The following is a 19,106-nucleotide window of genomic DNA, read 5'->3' as shown; positions in this document are numbered from 1 at the left end:
TCTACCCCTCCTCTGATAAGTGTTTACATTGATGTAGCCTGTGACTGATTGCTGCTACACTAAAGTGGTATTTTCTCCACGAAAATAGCAGAGGATCGGCCCCCATGCATGGTCGTAACAGCACCCCTGTCACGTGGACAGGCCGGGTGAGCATGCATAGCCGCTGTAGTGTTTATTCGTGTCGACACTCCTCTCACGCTCCCGGGCTGGCAGAGCCGTCCTCTGTGCTACAGCGCTCACATGGCGCACTGGGGGGACCCTGCGACAAAATATGCACCTAAGAATTATATATATTTGTTTTACAAATACTATAATAAAACGGAGTGGCAGTTAAATAGTCTAAGTTATTTTATTATAATTGGAATTCTTCTCAAGAATGGTAATGAGCTCTGCCAGGTTTTAATGTTTTCTTCTGCATGTCGTATGGATATGGATGCTGATCCAATTGAGGATAGTGTGAGAAGTTTCCTCTATGCGCTATACATTATGGCATAGCTTACAATGTTGTTATTTTATTGGAATAAATGAATTATAATTTTGCCTACGGGTATTGTGAATTTTTAAATAAACGTGATGTCCAAATACCGTAGGCCTATACAACATGTCCCTATTATTTTGGGAGAAAAATAAGGACACATTGGATATGATCATAAAACACTACGAGCTGGACTAATTACTTAGTATTTTGAGTATGAGACATGCTTGATTATAAATTGGGTGGTTCGAGCCCTGAATGCTGATTGGCTGACAGTCATGGTATATCAGATCATATACCACTACCATGGGTATGACAAAACATGTATTTTTACTACTCTAATTATGTTGGTAACTAGTTAAAAATAGCAATAAGGCACCTTGGCCACTCCGCGACGCGTCTTGCCTAAGAACAGCCCATAGCCGTGGTATATTGGCCATATACCACAACCACTCGTGCCTTATTGCTTAATAATATACCAGAGAAGAGAGGCATAACATTTGCACCATTTGACTATACAGTTGCCCAATGTCTGCAGTATGGTTGAGCCCACACATTTACTGTCGGTGAGTCACGCGAACAGTAGGTTGGGAGGCGGCGAGACTCGCGATGTGACCTACTTTTACTTCAGTCACGTCTTCACTGAAACTTTTAAAGGATTCGAGTTCAACAATATACAAGTGGCGGTTTAGATGATGAAATGTTTAGGCAATTCAAAACTAGAATAGGCTTTGAGATAAATGATAGTCCTGTTGGCCAACTGTTGTCGACTATATTTATGCACATAATATATATATATATGTACAGCACCAGTCAAAAATTTGGACACATCTACTCATTCAAGGGTTTTTCTTTATTTTTACTATTTTCTACATTGTAGAATAATAGTGAAGACATCACAATGAGGAAATAACACATCTGGAACCATGTAGTAACCAAAAAAGTGTTAAAGAGATCTAAATATATTTTAGATTAGAGATTCTTCAAAGTAGCCACCCTTTGCCTTGATGACAGCCTTGCACACTCTTGGCATTCTCTCAACCAGCTTCATGAGGAATGTTTTTCCAGCAGTCTTGAAGGAGTTTCCCCATATGCTGAGCACTTCTTGGCTGCTTTTCCTTCACTCTGCGGTCCAACTCATCCCAAACCATCTCAATTGGGTTGAGGTCAGGTGATTGTGGAGGCCAGGTCATCTAATGCAGCACTTCAAAACTCTCCTTCTTGGTCAAATAGCCCTTACACAGCCTGGAGGTGTGTTTTGGGTCATTATCCTGTTGAAAAACAAATTATAGTCCCACTAAGTGCAAACCAGATGGGATGGCGTATCTCTGCAGAATACTGTGGTACCCATGCTGGTTAAGTGTGCCTTGAATTCTAAATAAATCCCAACAGTGTCACCAGCAAAGCACCCACACAACTCCTCCTCCATGCTTCAAGGTGGGAACCACACATGCGGAGATCATCCGTTCACCTACACTGCGTCTCAAAAAGACACAGACTCATCAGACCAAAGGACAGATTCCACTGGTCTAATGTCTATTGCTCGTGTTTCTTGGCCCAAGCAAGTCTCTTCTTCTTATTGGTGTCCTTTAGTAGTGGTTTCTTTGCAGCAATTCGAACATGAAGGCCTGATTCAAGCAGTCTCCTATGAACAGTTGATGTTGAGATGTGTATGTTACTTGAATTCTGTGAAGCATTTATTTGGGCTGCAATTTCTGAGGCTAGTAACTCTAATGAACTTATCTTCTGCAGCAGAGGTAACTCTGGGTCTTCCTTTCCTGTGGTGGTCCTCATGAGAGCCAGTTTCATCATAGTGCTTGATGGTTTTTGCGACTGCACTTGAAGAAACTTTCAAAGTTCTTGAAATTTTCCGGATTGACTGACGTTCATGTCTTATAGTAATGATGGACTGTCGTTTCTCTTTGCTTATTTGAGCTGTTCTTGCCATAATATGGTATTTCACCAAATAGGGCTATCTTCTGTATTCCTCCCCTACCCTGTCACAACACAACTGATTGTCTCAAATGCAGTAAGAAGGAAAGAAATTCCACAAAATTAACTTTTAACCAGGCACACCTGTTAATTTAAATGCATTCCAGGTGACTACATCATGAAGCTGGTTGAGAGAAAGCCAAGAGTGTGCAAAGCTGTCATCAAGGCAAAGGGTGGCTACTTTGAAGAATCTCAAATATAAAATATATTTTGATTTGCTTAACACTTTTTTGGTTACTACATGATTCCAGATGTGTTCTTTCATCATGTTGATGTCTTCACTATTATTCTACAATGTAGAAAATAGTAAAAATAAAGAAAAACCCTTGAATGAGTAGGTGTGTCCAAACGTTTGACTGGTACTGTATATGGCTACTGTATATGGCTACTCATGCGCAAACATACATCTCTCATAAGTAGGTGTGGTTAGTAACAAGAGATGGGCATAGTGGACCTCCTCATTCACAAGTCTCTCTCTCTCTCTAACCTACTGGAAGGTAGTTGTCCAGGAAGAGTGCTGGAGCCGTTCTCTTCATACGTAAACAGACAGATAGACAAGACAGAGACCGGCAGACACAGTTGATACATAACATTAAGAAATAGTCCATGCACCTGACCATGCATAGGCTATAACTTTTTTTGTATAACTTGACCACTGCCATATTTAGCATGGGAAGTCGATGTTAGGTTACTGCTACATTTCGTAGCCCTGCAACACAGCAACATAACACTCCCATGCAAAAAAACAACAGCAATTGAATGGGCTACTGAAACAGTGGTTAGGTGTGGGACCTGAATATTGAAAGGGTAAATTGGTAGCATGTTGAAAAGTATAGCCTGAATTATTGAAATAAAAATACAAAAATAATGGTAGGCTGAATTCTCAACCTCATCAAGCAACATATTGACATTTTGAAGGTGCAATGCCCAATGCAGTGTCTAAATTAAGGCTGTCCAAAGTCATCATTTGGAGTGTCTCATAAAAGCCTGTATGGCAAGGTTCTCAAAGGAATCAAATCGTAAAGAAACCTTTTTCATTAGGCTCTCATTAGTCACCAAGGCGTGCTGGCAGTGTTTTTCTTTCAAACGTCATTCATTCAAGGCGAGCCGGTGATAAAAGATCAACAGAGACGGAAACACTGAACTGCTGCAGCATATGCGGGTGCATGGCACATAAGAATCACCGCCGGTGGCACACCTGATAACCAAACACAAACAACTCTTGATTCCTAAAGGCACGAGATATGATACGCTCTTTATCCGTTTGACCATTAAGGTGATGCTCTGCCCAAGATTCAAAACAGATATGGCAACATTATTTCAGTATGCTGAACGAATAGAAGAAACCAGTTAAAGCCTATACACCGATCTGTGTGATACTCATGTGCCTTAGGAAGGGAATAATAACCTCAAAAAATAACTTCAAATGATTTCACTTATAGCAATAGAACTTGGAGAACAACCGTGCATCTCCCGATTAACCCCAAATATGGAGTTTGGTAACCTGCTCTGGGTTGCATCTCATCTCTGAGACAGATCTTGGAGAGCTGCTGGCTATAGTACAGACCTTTATTGAAAACCAAACTTTCCTATCCCCAAAGATGAGATTGGCTTTTCGGGTCATGCTGTCTGGTAAACTAGCATGAAGGGCACCTTGGCTCTCCAGGCCAAGGGCACACCTCACCAAATAGGCAGACGGTGACAGGTAGTAAGATATGGTTAAGATGATACTGTCACGCCCTGGCCTTAGTTATCTTTGTTTTCTTTATTATTTTAGTTAGGTCAGGGTGTGACATGGGGAATGTATGTGTTTTTGTAGTGTCTAGGGGTGTTGTATGTGTATGGGGCAGTGTCTAGTGTAGTTGTCTAGGTAAGTCTATGGTTGCCTGAAGGGTTCTCAATCAGAGACAGCTGTCATTCATTGTCTCTGATTGGGAGCCATATTTAAGGCAGCCATAGGCATTAGGTTAATGTGGGTAATTGTCTATGTTGAACGTTTGTTGCTTGTCATTGCACTTACGTCATTTAGCTTCACTTTTGTTTAGTTTGTATTCAGTGTTCGTTTTCGTGTTTTTCATTTCTCTAAATAAAAGAGAATGTATTTTGCACACGCTGCGCCTTGGTCCTCTCTCTCACCCATAGACGATCGTGACAGATACGGAAGTCCTAATTCGAGACAGATAGCATGACGAATATAGGCCACGTATCTCCCTGTTCTTATTTATGGTCACACAAGTGCTCATTACATACGTAAAAGACATGAGTGACATTCATGTGTAGGTCTATTTTTGATAATGCTTGTCTTCTCTTGCTAATCAATTTAGTCAATACATAACTAATGTTGGTTTTGGGGTATTCATTTACATTACATTTACATTTAAGTCATTTAGCAGACGCTCTTATCCAGAGCGACTTACAAATTGGTGCATTCACCTAATGACATCCAGTGGAACAGCCACTTTACAATAGTGCATCTAAATCTTTTAAGGGGGGGGGGGCAGAAGGATTGCTTTATCCTATCCTAGGTATTCCTTGAAGAGGTGGGGTTTCAGGTGTCTCCGGAAGGTGGTGATTGACTCCGCTGTCCTGGCGTCGTGAGGGAGTTTGTTCCACCATTGGGGTGCCAGAGCAGCGAACAGTTTTGACTGGGCTGAGCGGGAACTGTACTTCCTCAGTGGTAGGGAGGCGAGCAGGCCAGAGGTGGATGAACGCAGTGCCCTTGTTTGGGTGTAGGGCCTGATCAGAGCCTGAAGGTACTGAGGTGCCGTTCCCCTCACAGCTCCGTAGGCAAGCACCATGGTCTTGTAGCGGATGCGAGCTTCAACTGGAAGCCAGTGGAGAGAGCGGAGGAGCGGGGTGACGTGAGAGAACTTGGGAAGGTTGAACACCAGACGGGCTGCGGCGTTCTGGATGAGTTGTAGGGGTTTGATGGCACAGGCAGGGAGCCCAGCCAACAGCGAGTTGCAGTAATCCAGACGGGAGATGACAAGTGCCTGGATTAGGACCTGCGCCGCTTCCTGTGTGAGGCAGGGTCGTACTCTGCGGATGTTGTAGAGCATGAACCTACAGGAACGGGCCACCGCCTTGATGTTAGTTGAGAACGACAGGGTGTTGTCCAGGATCACGCCAAGGTTCTTAGCGCTCTGGGAGGAGGACACAATGGAGTTGTCAACCGTGATGGCGAGATCATGGAACGGGCAGTCCTTCCCCGGGAGGAAGAGCAGCTCCGTCTTGCCGAGGTTCAGCTTGAGGTGGTGATCCGTCATCCACACTGATATGTCTGCCAGACATGCAGAGATGCGATTCGCCACCTGGTCATCAGAAGGGGGAAAGGAGAAGATTAATTGTGTGTCGTCTGCATAGCAATGATAGGAGAGACCATGTGAGGTTATGACAGAGCCAAGTGACTTGGTGTATAGCGAGAATAGGAGAGGGCCTAGAACAGAGCCCTGGGGGACACCAGTGGTGAGAGCGCGTGGTGAGGAGACAGATTCTCGCCACGCCACCTGGTAGGAGCGACCTGTCAGGTAGGACGCAGTCCAAGCGTGGGCCGCGCCGGAGATGCCCAACTCGGAGAGGGTGGAGAGGAGGATCTGATGGTTCACAGTATCGAAGGCAGCCGATAGGTCTAGAAGGATGAGAGCAGAGGAGAGAGAGTTAGCTTTAGCAGTGCGGAGCGCCTCCGTGATACAGAGAAGAGCAGTCTCAGTTGAGTGACTAGTCTTGAAACCTGACTGATTTGGATCAAGAAGGTCATTCTGAGAGAGATAGCAGGAGAGCTGGCCAAGGACGGCACGTTCAAGAGTTTTGGAGAGAAAAGAAAGAAGGGATACTGGTCTGTAGTTGTTGACATCGGAGGGATCGAGTGTAGGTTTTTTCAGAAGGGGTGCAACTCTCGCTCTCTTGAAGACGGAAGGGACGTAGCCAGCGGTCAGGGATGAGTTGATGAGCGAGGTGAGGTAAGGGAGAAGGTCTCCGGAAATGGTCTGGAGAAGAGAGGAGGGGATAGGGTCAAGCGGGCAGGTTGTTGGGCGGCCGGCCGTCACAAGACGCGAGATTTCATCTGGAGAGAGAGGGGAGAAAGAGGTCAAAGCACAGGGTAGGGCAGTGTGAGCAGAACCAGCGGTGTCGTTTGACTTAGCAAACGAGGATCGGATGTCGTCGACCTTCTTTTCAAAATGGTTGACGAAGTCGTCTGCAGAGAGGGAGGAGGGGGGGAGAGGGGGAGGAGGATTCAGGAGGGAGGAGAAGGTGGCAAAGAGCTTCCTAGGGTTAGAGGCAGATGCTTGGAATTTAGAGTGGTAGAAAGTGGCTTTAGCAGCAGAGACAGAAGAGGAAAATGTAGAGAGGAGGGAGTGAAAGGATGCCAGGTCCGTAGGGAGGCGAGTTTTCCTCCATTTCCGCTCGGCTGCCCGGAGCCCTGTTCTGTGAGCTCGCAATGAGTCGTCGAGCCACGGAGCGGGAGGGGAGGACCGAGCCGGCCTGGAGGATAGGGGACATAGAGAGTCAAAGGATGCAGAAAGGGAGGAGAGGAGGGTTGAGGAGGCAGAATCAGGAGATAGGTTGGAGAAGGTTTGGGCAGAGGGAAGAGATGATAGGATGGAAGAGGAGAGAGTAGCGGGGGAGAGAGAGCGAAGGTTGGGACGGCGCGATACCATCCGAGTAGGGGCAGTGTGGGAAGTGTTGGATGAGAGCGAGAGGGAAAAGGATACAAGGTAGTGGTCGGAGACTTGGAGGGGAGTTGCAATGAGGTTAGTGGAAGAACAGCATCTAGTAAAGATGAGGTCAAGCGTATTGCCTGCCTTGTGAGTAGGGGGGGAAGGTGAGAGGGTTAGGTCAAAAGAGGAGAGGAGTGGAAAGAAGGAGGCAGAGAGGAATGAGTCAAAGGTAGACATGGGGAGGTTAAAGTCACCCAGAACTGTGAGAGGTGAGCCGTCCTCAGGAAAGGAGCTTATCAAGGCATCAAGCTCATTGATGAACTCTCCAAGGGAACCTGGAGGGCGATAAATGATAAGGATGTTAAGCTTGAAAGGGCTGGTAACTGTGACAGCATGGAATTCAAAGGAGGCGATAGACAGATGGGTAAGGGGAGAAAGAGAGAATGACCACTTGGGAGAGATGAGGATCCCGGTGCCACCACCCCGCTGACCAGAAGCTCTCGGGGTGTGCGAGAACACGTGGGCAGACGAAGAGAGAGCAGTAGGAGTAGCAGTGTTATCTGTGGTGAGCCATGTTTCCGTCAGTGCCAAGAAGTCGAGGGACTGGAGGGACGCATAGGCTGAGATGAGCTCTGCCTTGTTGGCCGCAGATCGGCAGTTCCAGAGGCTACCGGAGACCTGGAACTCCACGTGGGTCGTGCGGGCTGGGACCACCAGGTTAGGGTGGGCGCGGCCACGCGGTGTGAAGCGTTTGTATGGTCTGTGCAGAGAGGAGAGAACAGGGATAGACAGACACATAGTTGACAGGCTACAGAAGAGGCTACGCTAAAGCAAAGGAGATTAGAATGACAAGTGGGCTACACGTCTCGAATGTTCAGAAAGTTAAGCTTACGTTGCAAAAAATAAATAAAATAAAAGATCTTATTGACTAAAATGATATAGTACTGCTGGCTGGTGAAGTAGCCTGGCTAGCAGTAGCTGCGTTGTTGAAAGTGAAGCTGGCTAGGTGACCTCGACAATTTCTCTAAATTTCTCTAAACTACACAATTATCATGGATACAAGGACAGCAAAGACAACTAGCTAACACTACGCTAATCATTCAATGTGGATTTTGTTTATTAAGCAAACATTTTGTATTGGATTTCCAGTTATTGCACTTGAAATGTTATACATGTATTTAAGTGATAACGCCCAGAAGCCGGTGTTTGGAGGATATATTGGCTCGGGTGCGGCTTCGAGGGCATTATCACATTATACAAGGGGTTACCAACATATTCAAATAATTATTTACATATTTTCATTAAAAATGTTATTTTGATGAATGTACTATACTATTTCATCCTTCCACAAGATATAGTCCTGACACAAATCTAGGGTTGCTACTCAAGCCGGCTGGTCGTTTGTTCTATCGGTTCGGTTGCTAGAGACGCGACCCAGTCATTCAGGCTTTTTGATTTGAATCTATTGACGCGACTCAGTCGTTCCTTCTAAATGTTCCATTGCCATACTTGCTGGCAACCCTCTTATCCCGTGCTTGCTAGCTAGCCAGCTATGGCTAATTTACAGTCACGTCAAAAAGTGCAGTCAAATAACAGCAAAGTAGCCACATTTGCATTTGTTTAAGCTGTTTTCTAGTGACATTTATTTGGATTCATCCATAGCAATGAGCTAAAGAGTCGCGATTTCGCCTGGCATAGAAAATGCGCTCACTCATCAGGATACTGTTCTTCAGAGGAGCTAGCCAACAACACAGCTAACACAGTCACTTCGAACTGAAGCAGGAAAGACTGTAAACTACAGTAGCTGCGATTCGTTTCATTTGACTTTTTTTCAATTGACATTTCTTCGTATACAGTTGGAAGTTACATACACCTCAGTCAAATACATTTAAATTCAGTTTTTCACAATCCCTGACATTTAATCCTAGTAAAAAAATCCCTGTTTTATGTCAGTTAGGATCACCACTTTATTTTAAGAATGTGAAATGTCAGAATAATAGTAGAGAGAATGATTTATTTCATTCAACAACTGACACCCACGAAGCATCGTTACCCATTGCTCCACAAAAGCCGCGGCCCTTGCAGAGCAAGGGGAACAACTCCTTCAGGTCTCAGAGCGAGTGATGTCACCGATTGAAATGCTATTAGCGCGCACCACCGCTAACTAGCTAGCCATTTCATATCGGTTACACTCACCCCCCTTTTGACCTCCTCCTTTTCCGCAGCAACCAGTGATCCGGGTCAACAGCATCAATGTAACAGTTTAGCTTCCGTCCTTCTCCTCACCCCTACCTGGGCTCGAACCACCGCTAACTAGCTAGCCATTTCACATCGGTTACACTCACAAATTTTCTATAGGATTGAGGTCAGGGCTTTGTGATGGCCACAATACCTTGACTTTGTTGTCCTTAAGCCATTTTGCCACAATTTGGCCATAGCCTATGGCTGCCTTAAATATGGCTCCCAATCAGAGACAACAATAAACAGCTGTCTCTGATTGAGAACCAAACCAGGCAACCATAGACTTTCCTAAACACCTACACTGAACACAACCCCATACATTCTACAAACCCCCCTAAACAATACACACACCCTAAACTAGACAAAACACACAAACATCCCCCATGTCACACCCTGACCTAACTAAACTAATAAAGAAAATCAATATAACAAAGGCCAGGGTGTGACAGTATGCTTGGGGTCATTGTCCATTTGGAAGACCCATTTGCGACCAAGCTTTAACTTCCTGATTGATGTCTTGAGATGTTGCTTCAATATATCCACAGAATTTTCCATCCTCATGATGCCATCTATTTTGTGAAGTGCACCAGTCCCTCCTGCAGCAAAAGCACCCCCACAACATGATGCTGCCACCCCCGTGCTTCACGGTTGGGATGGTGTTCTTCGGCGTGCAAGCCTCCCCCTTTTTCCTCCTAACAGAACGATGGGCATTATTGCCAAACAGTTCTATTTTTGTTTCATCAGACCAGAGGACATTTCTCCAAAAAGTACGATCTTTGTCCCCATGCGTAGTGCGGCTTTTTTATGGAAGTTTTGGAGCAATGACTTCTTCCTTGCTGATAGTACTTGTGTACTATTGTTTGTACAGATGAATGTGGTACCTTCAGGCATTTGGAAATTGCTCCCAAGGATGAACCAGACATGTGGAGGTCTACATTTTTTTCTGAGGTCTTGGCTGATTTCTTTTGATTTTTCCATGATGTCAAGCAAAGAGACACTGAGTTTGAAGGTAGGCCTTGAAATACATCTGCAGGTACACCTCCAATTGACTCAAATGATGTCAATTAGCCTATCAGTAGCTTCTAAAGCCATTTTCTGGAATTTTCCAAACTGTTTAAAGGCACAGTCAACTTAGTCTATGTAAACTTCTGACCCACTGGAATTGAATTATAAGTGAATTATAAGTGAAATAATCTGTCTGTAAACAATTGTTGGGAAAATTACTTGTCCTAACCAACTTACCAAAACTATAGTTTGTTAACAAGAAATGGTTGAAAAACGAGTTTTAATGACTCCAACCTAAGTGTATGTAAACTTCTGCTTCAACTGTATATCCATAAAAAGTAGGCCAGTTGATTCATGATTTAGACTGGCTGAGAAATCCTGCTTGCCTCTCTGTCTACTATGGGACAGCTGGAGATCGAATTTGAACATTGAAACAATGTTGCAAATGTCAGACAGACAGACAGACAGCAAGGTTTATACACATTTCCTCTGTTGAAAACTAAATGTTAGTCTAAAAGAAATGGCTAGATGCTTTTTATAGTGGAGATCAAGTTTATAAATTGCCTGACTGGGGAGATGAGACAGAGGATTGCGCAGTCAGATGGAACAGAGTAAATAGGCATTTTAACTTAATAGATTTAGCAGGTGGTAATTTGTTGAATAGACAACAGTTGGAATGCGGTTTTAACCAATCAGCACTCAGGATTAGACCCACCCGTTGTATAATTAAGCAATAAGGCATGAGGGGGTGTGGTATATGGACAATATACCAGGACACAGTGCCTGGACACAGCCCTTAGCCGTGCCTTATTGCTGTTATAAACTGGTTACCAAAGTAATTAGAGCAGTAAAAATAAACGTTTGGTCATACCTGTGGTTTAAGGTCTGATATACCACAGCTGTCAGCCAATCAGCATTCCGGGCTCAAACCACCCAGTTTTTAATGAATCATAATGCACTGGCAATACTTCTATAGGGCTTAATCATGGGTCTGATAAACGGTCTCCGAGGGGATCAAATTGGATGACTTGAGAGAGGATAGAAAATAAAATAACTTGAGACTTGATATGGAGCCTCAAGATTCGGGACTTGACTTTGACTTCATACTTGAAATTATTTTGCCAGGTTTAGTAAAATTTTGTCACTCATTTTGTTGCACAAAGTCCATGGATTATTCTCCACACACCCAGAGACAGTAGCCGCAGCATCATCTTTGTCAATCAACACAGGACAGGTGAGCTAGCGAACAGATTGCTGATTGGTACAGCCATAGGATCAGGTGTAGCACAAACGTCAAATTGTAGGGAGAGAGGATTGCCATAATAAATACAATATGAAGCTTCAAAAATAGTTTGGAATTAAGAATATTATCCGTTTACTTTGCAAGCTCGCCAGCGTTCAAGCATCAAGCAACATTTACTAGCATAGGCCTACTTGTCTTTTGTTATGTCAAAATTGCTTTAAATTGATAATTTGATGCATTTAGAATTCTTTGTTAAAATGATTACGGTGTAGAAGACGCACCATAGGCATCTCTCCACTTGCACTCTCCAAACTCCTGCCAGTGGAGAGAGAGCGCTTGTTTAAATGTTTGTGGTTGCTTTCACAAGTAAAATAAATGCATATGTGGTAAATCTATATTCCGTCTAATCCTACAATAATTGCTAGCGTTTCATCATTCCATCCCAGTAACTTTAAATTGCAACACACGTTTCCTGTTTGATATCATACATTTTCATTTAGCCTACCATCAAATCAAATCAAATCAAAACATTACTTAACCTCTGAGTGGGCGCAATGTTTACTGTGCACATGTGCACATTATTGACTAATGAGGTAGACCTTCAGTTGGAATTTAAATGCAATCTATGGTTTCCTTTGTTCATATTTCACAGGCTACGTCAGAATTCCGTGACTGTGTCCTAGTGCTTTGTCATTCTGGTTGTACGTAATAGTAGCACGTGCGCATAGAAATAGGCTACGTTGCCTGCACGCCATGCTTTGGAGTCAGTAAGTTGAATAAGATCAAATGATTGTTCCATTTATGAATGGTGATGAAATATCATTAATAATCATAAGTCTGACTAATGTAACAATGGATGTGGAATATGCATTTTACATTGTAGAACCAGTTTATTGGTTGTAATTGCCAATTGGGTGATTGTGTGGTCCTGGGAGGGGCTAAGTGCCTATACAGCGCATTAAGAAAGTATTCAGACCCCTTGACTTTTTCCACATTTTGTTACTTTCCAGACTTGTTCTAAAACAGATAAAATAGTTTTTTCCCCCCTCATCAATCTACACACAATACCTCATAATGACAAAGTAAAAACAGGTTTTTAGATATTTTTGCAAAATTATAAAAAAATAAACAACTTAATTAGCACATTTACATCGGTATTCAGAACCTTTACTCAGTACTTTGTTGAAGCACCTTAGGCAGCGGTTACAGCCTCAAGTCTTCTTGGGTATGACACTACAAGCTTGGCACACCTGTATTTGGGGAGTTTCTCCCATTCTTCACTGCTTCACTGCTCAAGTTCTTTCAGGTTAGATGGGGAGCGTCACGGCACAGCTATTTTCAGGTCTCTCCAGAGATGTTTGAACAGATTCAAGACCGGGCTCTGGCTGGACCACTCAAAGACATTCAGAGACCTTTCCGTGAATCCACTCCTGTGTTGTCTTAGCTGTGTGCTTAGGGTCGTTGTCCTGTTGGAAGGTGAACATTCGCCCCAGTCTGAGGTCCTGAGTGCTCTGGAGCAGGTTTTCATCAAGGATTTCTCTGTACTTTCCCTCGATCCTGACTGGTCTCCCAGTCCCTGCAGCTGAAAAACATCCCCACAGCATAATGCTGCCACCACCATGCTTCACCATAGGGATGGTGCCAGGTTTCCTCCAGACGTGAAGCTTGACATTCTGGCCAAAGAGTTCAATCTTGGTTTCATCAGACCAGAGAATCATGTTTCTCATGACCTGATAGTCCTTAGGTGCCTTTTGGCAAACTCCAAGTGGGCTGTCATGTGCCTTTTATAGAGGAGTGGCTTTGGTCTGGCCACTCTACCATAAAGGCCTGATTGGTGGAGTGCTGCAGATATAGTTGTACTTCTGGAAGGTTCTCCTATCTCCACAGAGGAACTCTGAAGCTCTGTCAGAGTGACCATCAAGTTCTTGGTCACCTCCCTCACCAAGGCCCTTCTCCCCCGATTGCTCAGTTTGGCCTGGCGGCCAGGTCTAGGAAGAGTCTTGGTTGTTCCAAACTTCTTCCATATAAGAATGATGGACTCCACTGTGTTCTTGGGGACCTTCAATGCTGCAGAAATGTTTTGGGACCCTTCCCCAGATCTGTGCATCGACACAATTGGGTAAGGACTCAGCCTGGAATCAAAATGAATGACTGACCAGAATCGGCCCAAGGACATTTCGGTCTACCGGAATTCAGCGAACTTTGCCGGCATTTTACCAGAATCCCATGCAAATGTAAATAAATGTATACAAAATTACCTGCTTTTGTCATTTTAAATATTACTATTATACTGTAACGACCCTGGGTTTATAATCAGAAGATTCTAGGTAATGTAATGAAACAGCAGGGAGCTGAGGTCTTCTAGCCCGAGGTTTCCGCGCTTATAAACCCAGGGTCGTTACAATACAATTTATGCATACAAATCATACCCATCCACCCCCCAAAAAATGTTATTTCGGAGGAAACACCGTACACCTGTGACCGTGTCAGCGCGCATGCGCCGGGCCAGGCTCAGGAGTCGATTGCCACGGCTTCGGGCGATTAGAGAATTGCGTAAAATGTTCGTCACGTTTACTAATCACGTTACTTATCTTGCCAGCCACCACGAGACAGCAGGGAACGCGCACGAGTCAATTCGGCCGACAGGCTTGGCAGCTTCCCAGCTAGCACAGTGGATCTGGGCCGATTCCGGCTGAGAGATGGGGCACTTGGCTGAGAGTCAGACTCAGTCGACGTTTTATGGCTAGGATTAAACCCGGGCCGATTCCGGTGTGAATTATCTGGGCAAAATTTATTACTTGGTGCTCGGGACGATTCCGGTGTGAGTTATCTGGCCCAAATCTATATATTACTTGGGGCTTGGGCCAATTCCGGTGTGAGTTATCTGGCCCAAATGTATTACTTGGGGCTCGGGCCGATTGGGGCTACACTGTGGCAGATGATGACACGGGCTGCTTTATATAATTAACATTTCATTATTTATTTTCACATATTTTCTCACAATTAACATTTAAATGAAATGCTTTAATAGTCCTGTGTAGTATTTTGGTATTTTGATACTTGGTGCAAGGAAATTGATAAGCTTCAAAAACTTTGCGGGTGGAGCCTCCCAAGTGGCGCAGCGTTCTAACTGCATCGTAGTGCAAACTGCGTTATTACAGATGCGGGTTCGAGACCCGTGCCGGCCGCGAATTGGCACAGCGTCGTCCGAGTTACAGCCTTGATCTACACCCTGTCTACCAGAGTTGCAGAATGAATGACATCCGCTCATTATCTTGTCATTGCATACGCACCACTGTAGATACACCTCCTTAATGTACTCAGGGTTCTAAAGAGCTGGTTATGTTTTTCTGCATGCAGTAAAACAGTTTCTAAGAATTCCAAACCAACACCCATGAAGTCTTTCAATAACAAGTAAGACATCAATAGTCACCGGGGGAGCCACGTGTGCTTGGCATGCATACTTCGTTTGGTTATATTGATGTTATCATGCACCTCCCACGGATGCAAAATTAATCGACATTTACATTTGACAATGAGTGACTGCTTTGTAAGTACGCCTACGCCTAACCAATTTCTATTTAGAAGTGCGCCTATGTCTGCTCGACAGGCTTGCACGCACACATAATCAAGTTATTCCTCCCCTTGCTTGGTATTGCGCTGTTTCGAATCACATTGCTGTCGGACACGTGTACAGCGAAGTTAAGGCTGAAATCCTTATAAAGTTGCTACATCCATTTTTGGACTTATACATTAATTATATATACCATTATTTCTTGAATAATATAACTTATAAATGCCTCATGAACTTAGTTCAACTATCGTACTCACAATACAAGCTTGCTTTAAATGTAAACAAAACAAAACAGGTTAAAAAAAATTAAAAAAAATACATGTTAAATCTATAGGCCTGATTTTGGTATGTCCTTGCATCCATAGCTCTGTCTATGAACTTGAGAGTGGTTACATTTATTCAGGCCCATGGCTCAGCTTTTTACCAAAACACAGGGGGTGACCCTTTGATATTGTTTCAATTATGGATTCTAGCTTTGAAAATTAATGATAGTCTACCGATCTTAGATAACTGCTTTCGGGTTACTTTCTCTCCCGCGCTATATGCAGCAGCAGCAGCAGCACAGCGGGTAGCATAGACCTCCTCATTTTGGCTTTCAAATACGTTTTATCACGGGGAGTGCATTTACTAGATGCGTGGAGGTAGCCTAACTCTGCAGGTGGTAACAGCCTTTGTTTAAGATTCTAGAACAGTCCCCAGCTAGCACATAACGTTCTGAGAACCATGTGTTTTTTAGAGCTTGGAGAGAGCATGGTTGTCCTATGGTTATTTTGCATACAACCGTCCCGCAACTTTCTGGGAATGGTGAGGATAGTTGCTTAGCTTTGGCACATTTGCAGCACATTCAAGGAACCGGAAGAAAAAAAATCCTGCTATTTCATAACTTTAACAGAACTTTTCTAAAAGTTTCAAGATGGCTTGATATTGGGAATGTTCTCAAATAGTTCAGACAACATTAATAAACAACGTTCTTCTGTGGAAATTTCAGTACTTCAGAATAATGTTTCCTACAGGTTTCCTTATGGTTTTATTTAAAGTCAAATATTTTTCCATGTCTGTGCTTGGAGTCTAAAAAAAGTTGACCCAAAATAAGATAGATGTGTTATTAAAAGTCTTATTGAAATATGGCGTGAAAAGTTTAACCCTTTAGACTCCAATAGAATTCTAGAATGCTGCTGTAGATTACTGAGAATTTTCAAGATAAAGGTCATTTTCTCACACATTTCAAGCAGACAGGCATAGCTCAAAAACAAAGAACAAATGACAACTACAACTTAACTTACTTTTAAAGAGCACAACCAATTCTTTAATATGACACCACATTCATGTTGATAGGAATAACACTAATTTTGTCTTCCATTGTGTAAAGACACTCTCTATCAAAAAACAACTAACATTCAACACAAAAAAAAAACTGGAGTATTTAATTGTAAAATATTTGACTAAATTACTCACTCTGTAAAGGCAGTCAATGTTGTTCTCCTCCTCAAACGAGGAGGAGCATGGATAGGACCAAGATGCGGATTGAGGGAAATAAGCCATCTTTTAATGAAAACAGCAAAACAATACACTACAAAACAACAAATGAGACTAACCTTCAACTGTCCTGTGAGGACACAGGAACAAACACCCACAAAACACCAGTGAAACCCTGGCTGCCTTTGTATGACTCTCAATTAGAGACAAACAATACACACTGGCGGACGGCTCTACTGGCTCGGGACAGACGGGCGGCTCTACTGGCTCGTGGCAGACGGCTGGCTCAGACGGCGCTGGGCAGACGGCTGGCTCAGACGGCGCTGGGCAGACGGCTGGCTCAGACGGCGCTGGGCAGACAGATGGCTCAGACGGCGCTGGGCAGACAGATGGCTCAGACGGCGCTGGGCAGACAGATGGCTCAGACGGCGCTGGGCAGACAGATGGCTCAGACGGCGCTGGGCAGACAGATGGCTCAGACGGCGCTGGGCAGACAGATGGCTCAGACGGCGCTGGGCAGACAGATGGCTCAGACGGCGCTGGGCAGACAGATGGCTCAGACGGAGCTGGGCAGACAGATGGCTCAGACGGAGCTGGGCAGACGGGCCGTTCAGGCACCGCTGGGCAGACGGCAGACTCTGGCCGGCTGAGACGCACTATAGGCCTGGTGCGTGGTACCGGAACTGGAGGTACCGGGCTGAGGGCACGCACCTCAGGGCGAGTGCGGGGAACAGGAACAGGGCACACTGGACTCTCGTGGCGCACTCTAGGCCTGGTGCGTGGTACCGGAACTGGAGGTACCGGGCTGAGGGCACGCACCTCAGGGCGAGTGCGGGGAGAAGGAACAGTGCGTCCAGGGCTCTGGAGACGCACAGGAGGCTTGGTGCGTGGTGCCGGAACTGGAGGCACCGGGCTGGAGACACGCACCATAGGGAGAGTACGTGGAAGAGGAACAGGGCTCTGGAGATGCACTGGAAGCCTGGTGCGTGGTGTAGGCACTGGTGGTACTGAGCTGGGGTGGGAAGGTGGCGCCGGATATACCGGACCGTGAAGGAGGACACGTGCTCTTGAGCACCGAGCCTCCCCAACCTTACCAGGTTGAATGGACCCCGTAGCCCTGCCAGTGCGGCGAGGTGGAATAGCCCGCACTGGGCTATGCAGGCGAACCGGGGACACCACCTGTAAGGCTGGTGCCATGTACGCCGGCCCGAGGAGACGTACTGGAGGCCAGATACGTTGGGCCGGCTTCATGGCATCCGGCTCGATGCCCAACCTAGCCCTCCCAGTGCGGCAAGGTGGAATAGCCCGCACTGGGCTAAGCACGCGTACTGGGGACACCGTGCGCTTCACCGCATAACACGGTGTCTGACCAGTACGACGCCCTCTTACTCCACGGCAAGCCCGGGGAGTTGGCTCAGGTATCCAACCCGGCTTCGCCACACTCCCCTTTATCCCCCCCCCAAGAAATTTTTGGGTGAGCCTCTCGGGTTTCCAGCCACTCTGCCTTGCAAGCGCCTCATAATGCCGCCTCTCCGCTTTCGCTGCCTCCAGCTCCGCTTTGGGGCGGCGACACTCCACTGGCTGTGCCCAGGGTCCTTCTCCGTCCAGAATCTCCTCCCAAGTCCATTCCTCTTTTCCCCATTGCTGTAGTTCCTTTTCTCTCTCCTCAATCCGCTTGGTCCTGTTGTGGTGGGTGTTTCTGTAAAGGCAGTCAATGTTGTTCTCCTCCTCAAACGAGGAGGAGCATGGATAGGACCAAGATGCGGATTGAGGGAAATAAGCCATCTTTTAATGAAAACAGCAAAACAATACACTACAAAACAACAAATGAGACTAACCTTCAACTGTCCTGTGAGGACACAGGAACAAACACCCACAAAACACCAGTGAAACCCTGGCTGCCTTTGTATGACTCTCAATTAGAGACAAACAATACACACCTGTCTCTAATTGAGAATCATACCAGGCCGAACACAAAACCCCACATAGAAATACAAACATAGACAAACCCACCCAACTCACGCCCTGACCAACTAAAAATGAATACAAAACAAAGGAAAACAGGTCAGGAACGTGACAGAACCCCCCCCTTAAGGTGCGAACTCCGGGCGCACCAGCACAAAGTCTAGGGGAGGGTCTGGGTGGGCGTCTGTCCACGGTGGCGGCTCTGGCGGTGGATGAGGTCCCCACCCCACCATAATCAATCCCCGCTTCTTTATCCCCCTCCCAATGACCACCCTCCCACTAACCCCACCTAAATGAAGGGGCAGCACCGGGACAAGGGGCAGCACCGGGACAAGGGGCAGCACCGGGACAAGGGGCAGCACCGGGACAAGGGGCAGCACCGGGACAAGGGGCAGCACCGGGACAAGGGGCAGCACCGGGACAAGGGGCAGCACCGGGACAAGGGGCAGCACCGGGACAAGGGGCGGCAGGTCCTGG

Source organism: Salvelinus fontinalis, chromosome 34 (assembly GCF_029448725.1).
Source record: "Salvelinus fontinalis isolate EN_2023a chromosome 34, ASM2944872v1, whole genome shotgun sequence".
NCBI classification, from domain to species: Eukaryota; Metazoa; Chordata; class Actinopteri; order Salmoniformes; family Salmonidae; genus Salvelinus; species Salvelinus fontinalis.
This window is presented reverse-complemented; position numbering follows the sequence as displayed.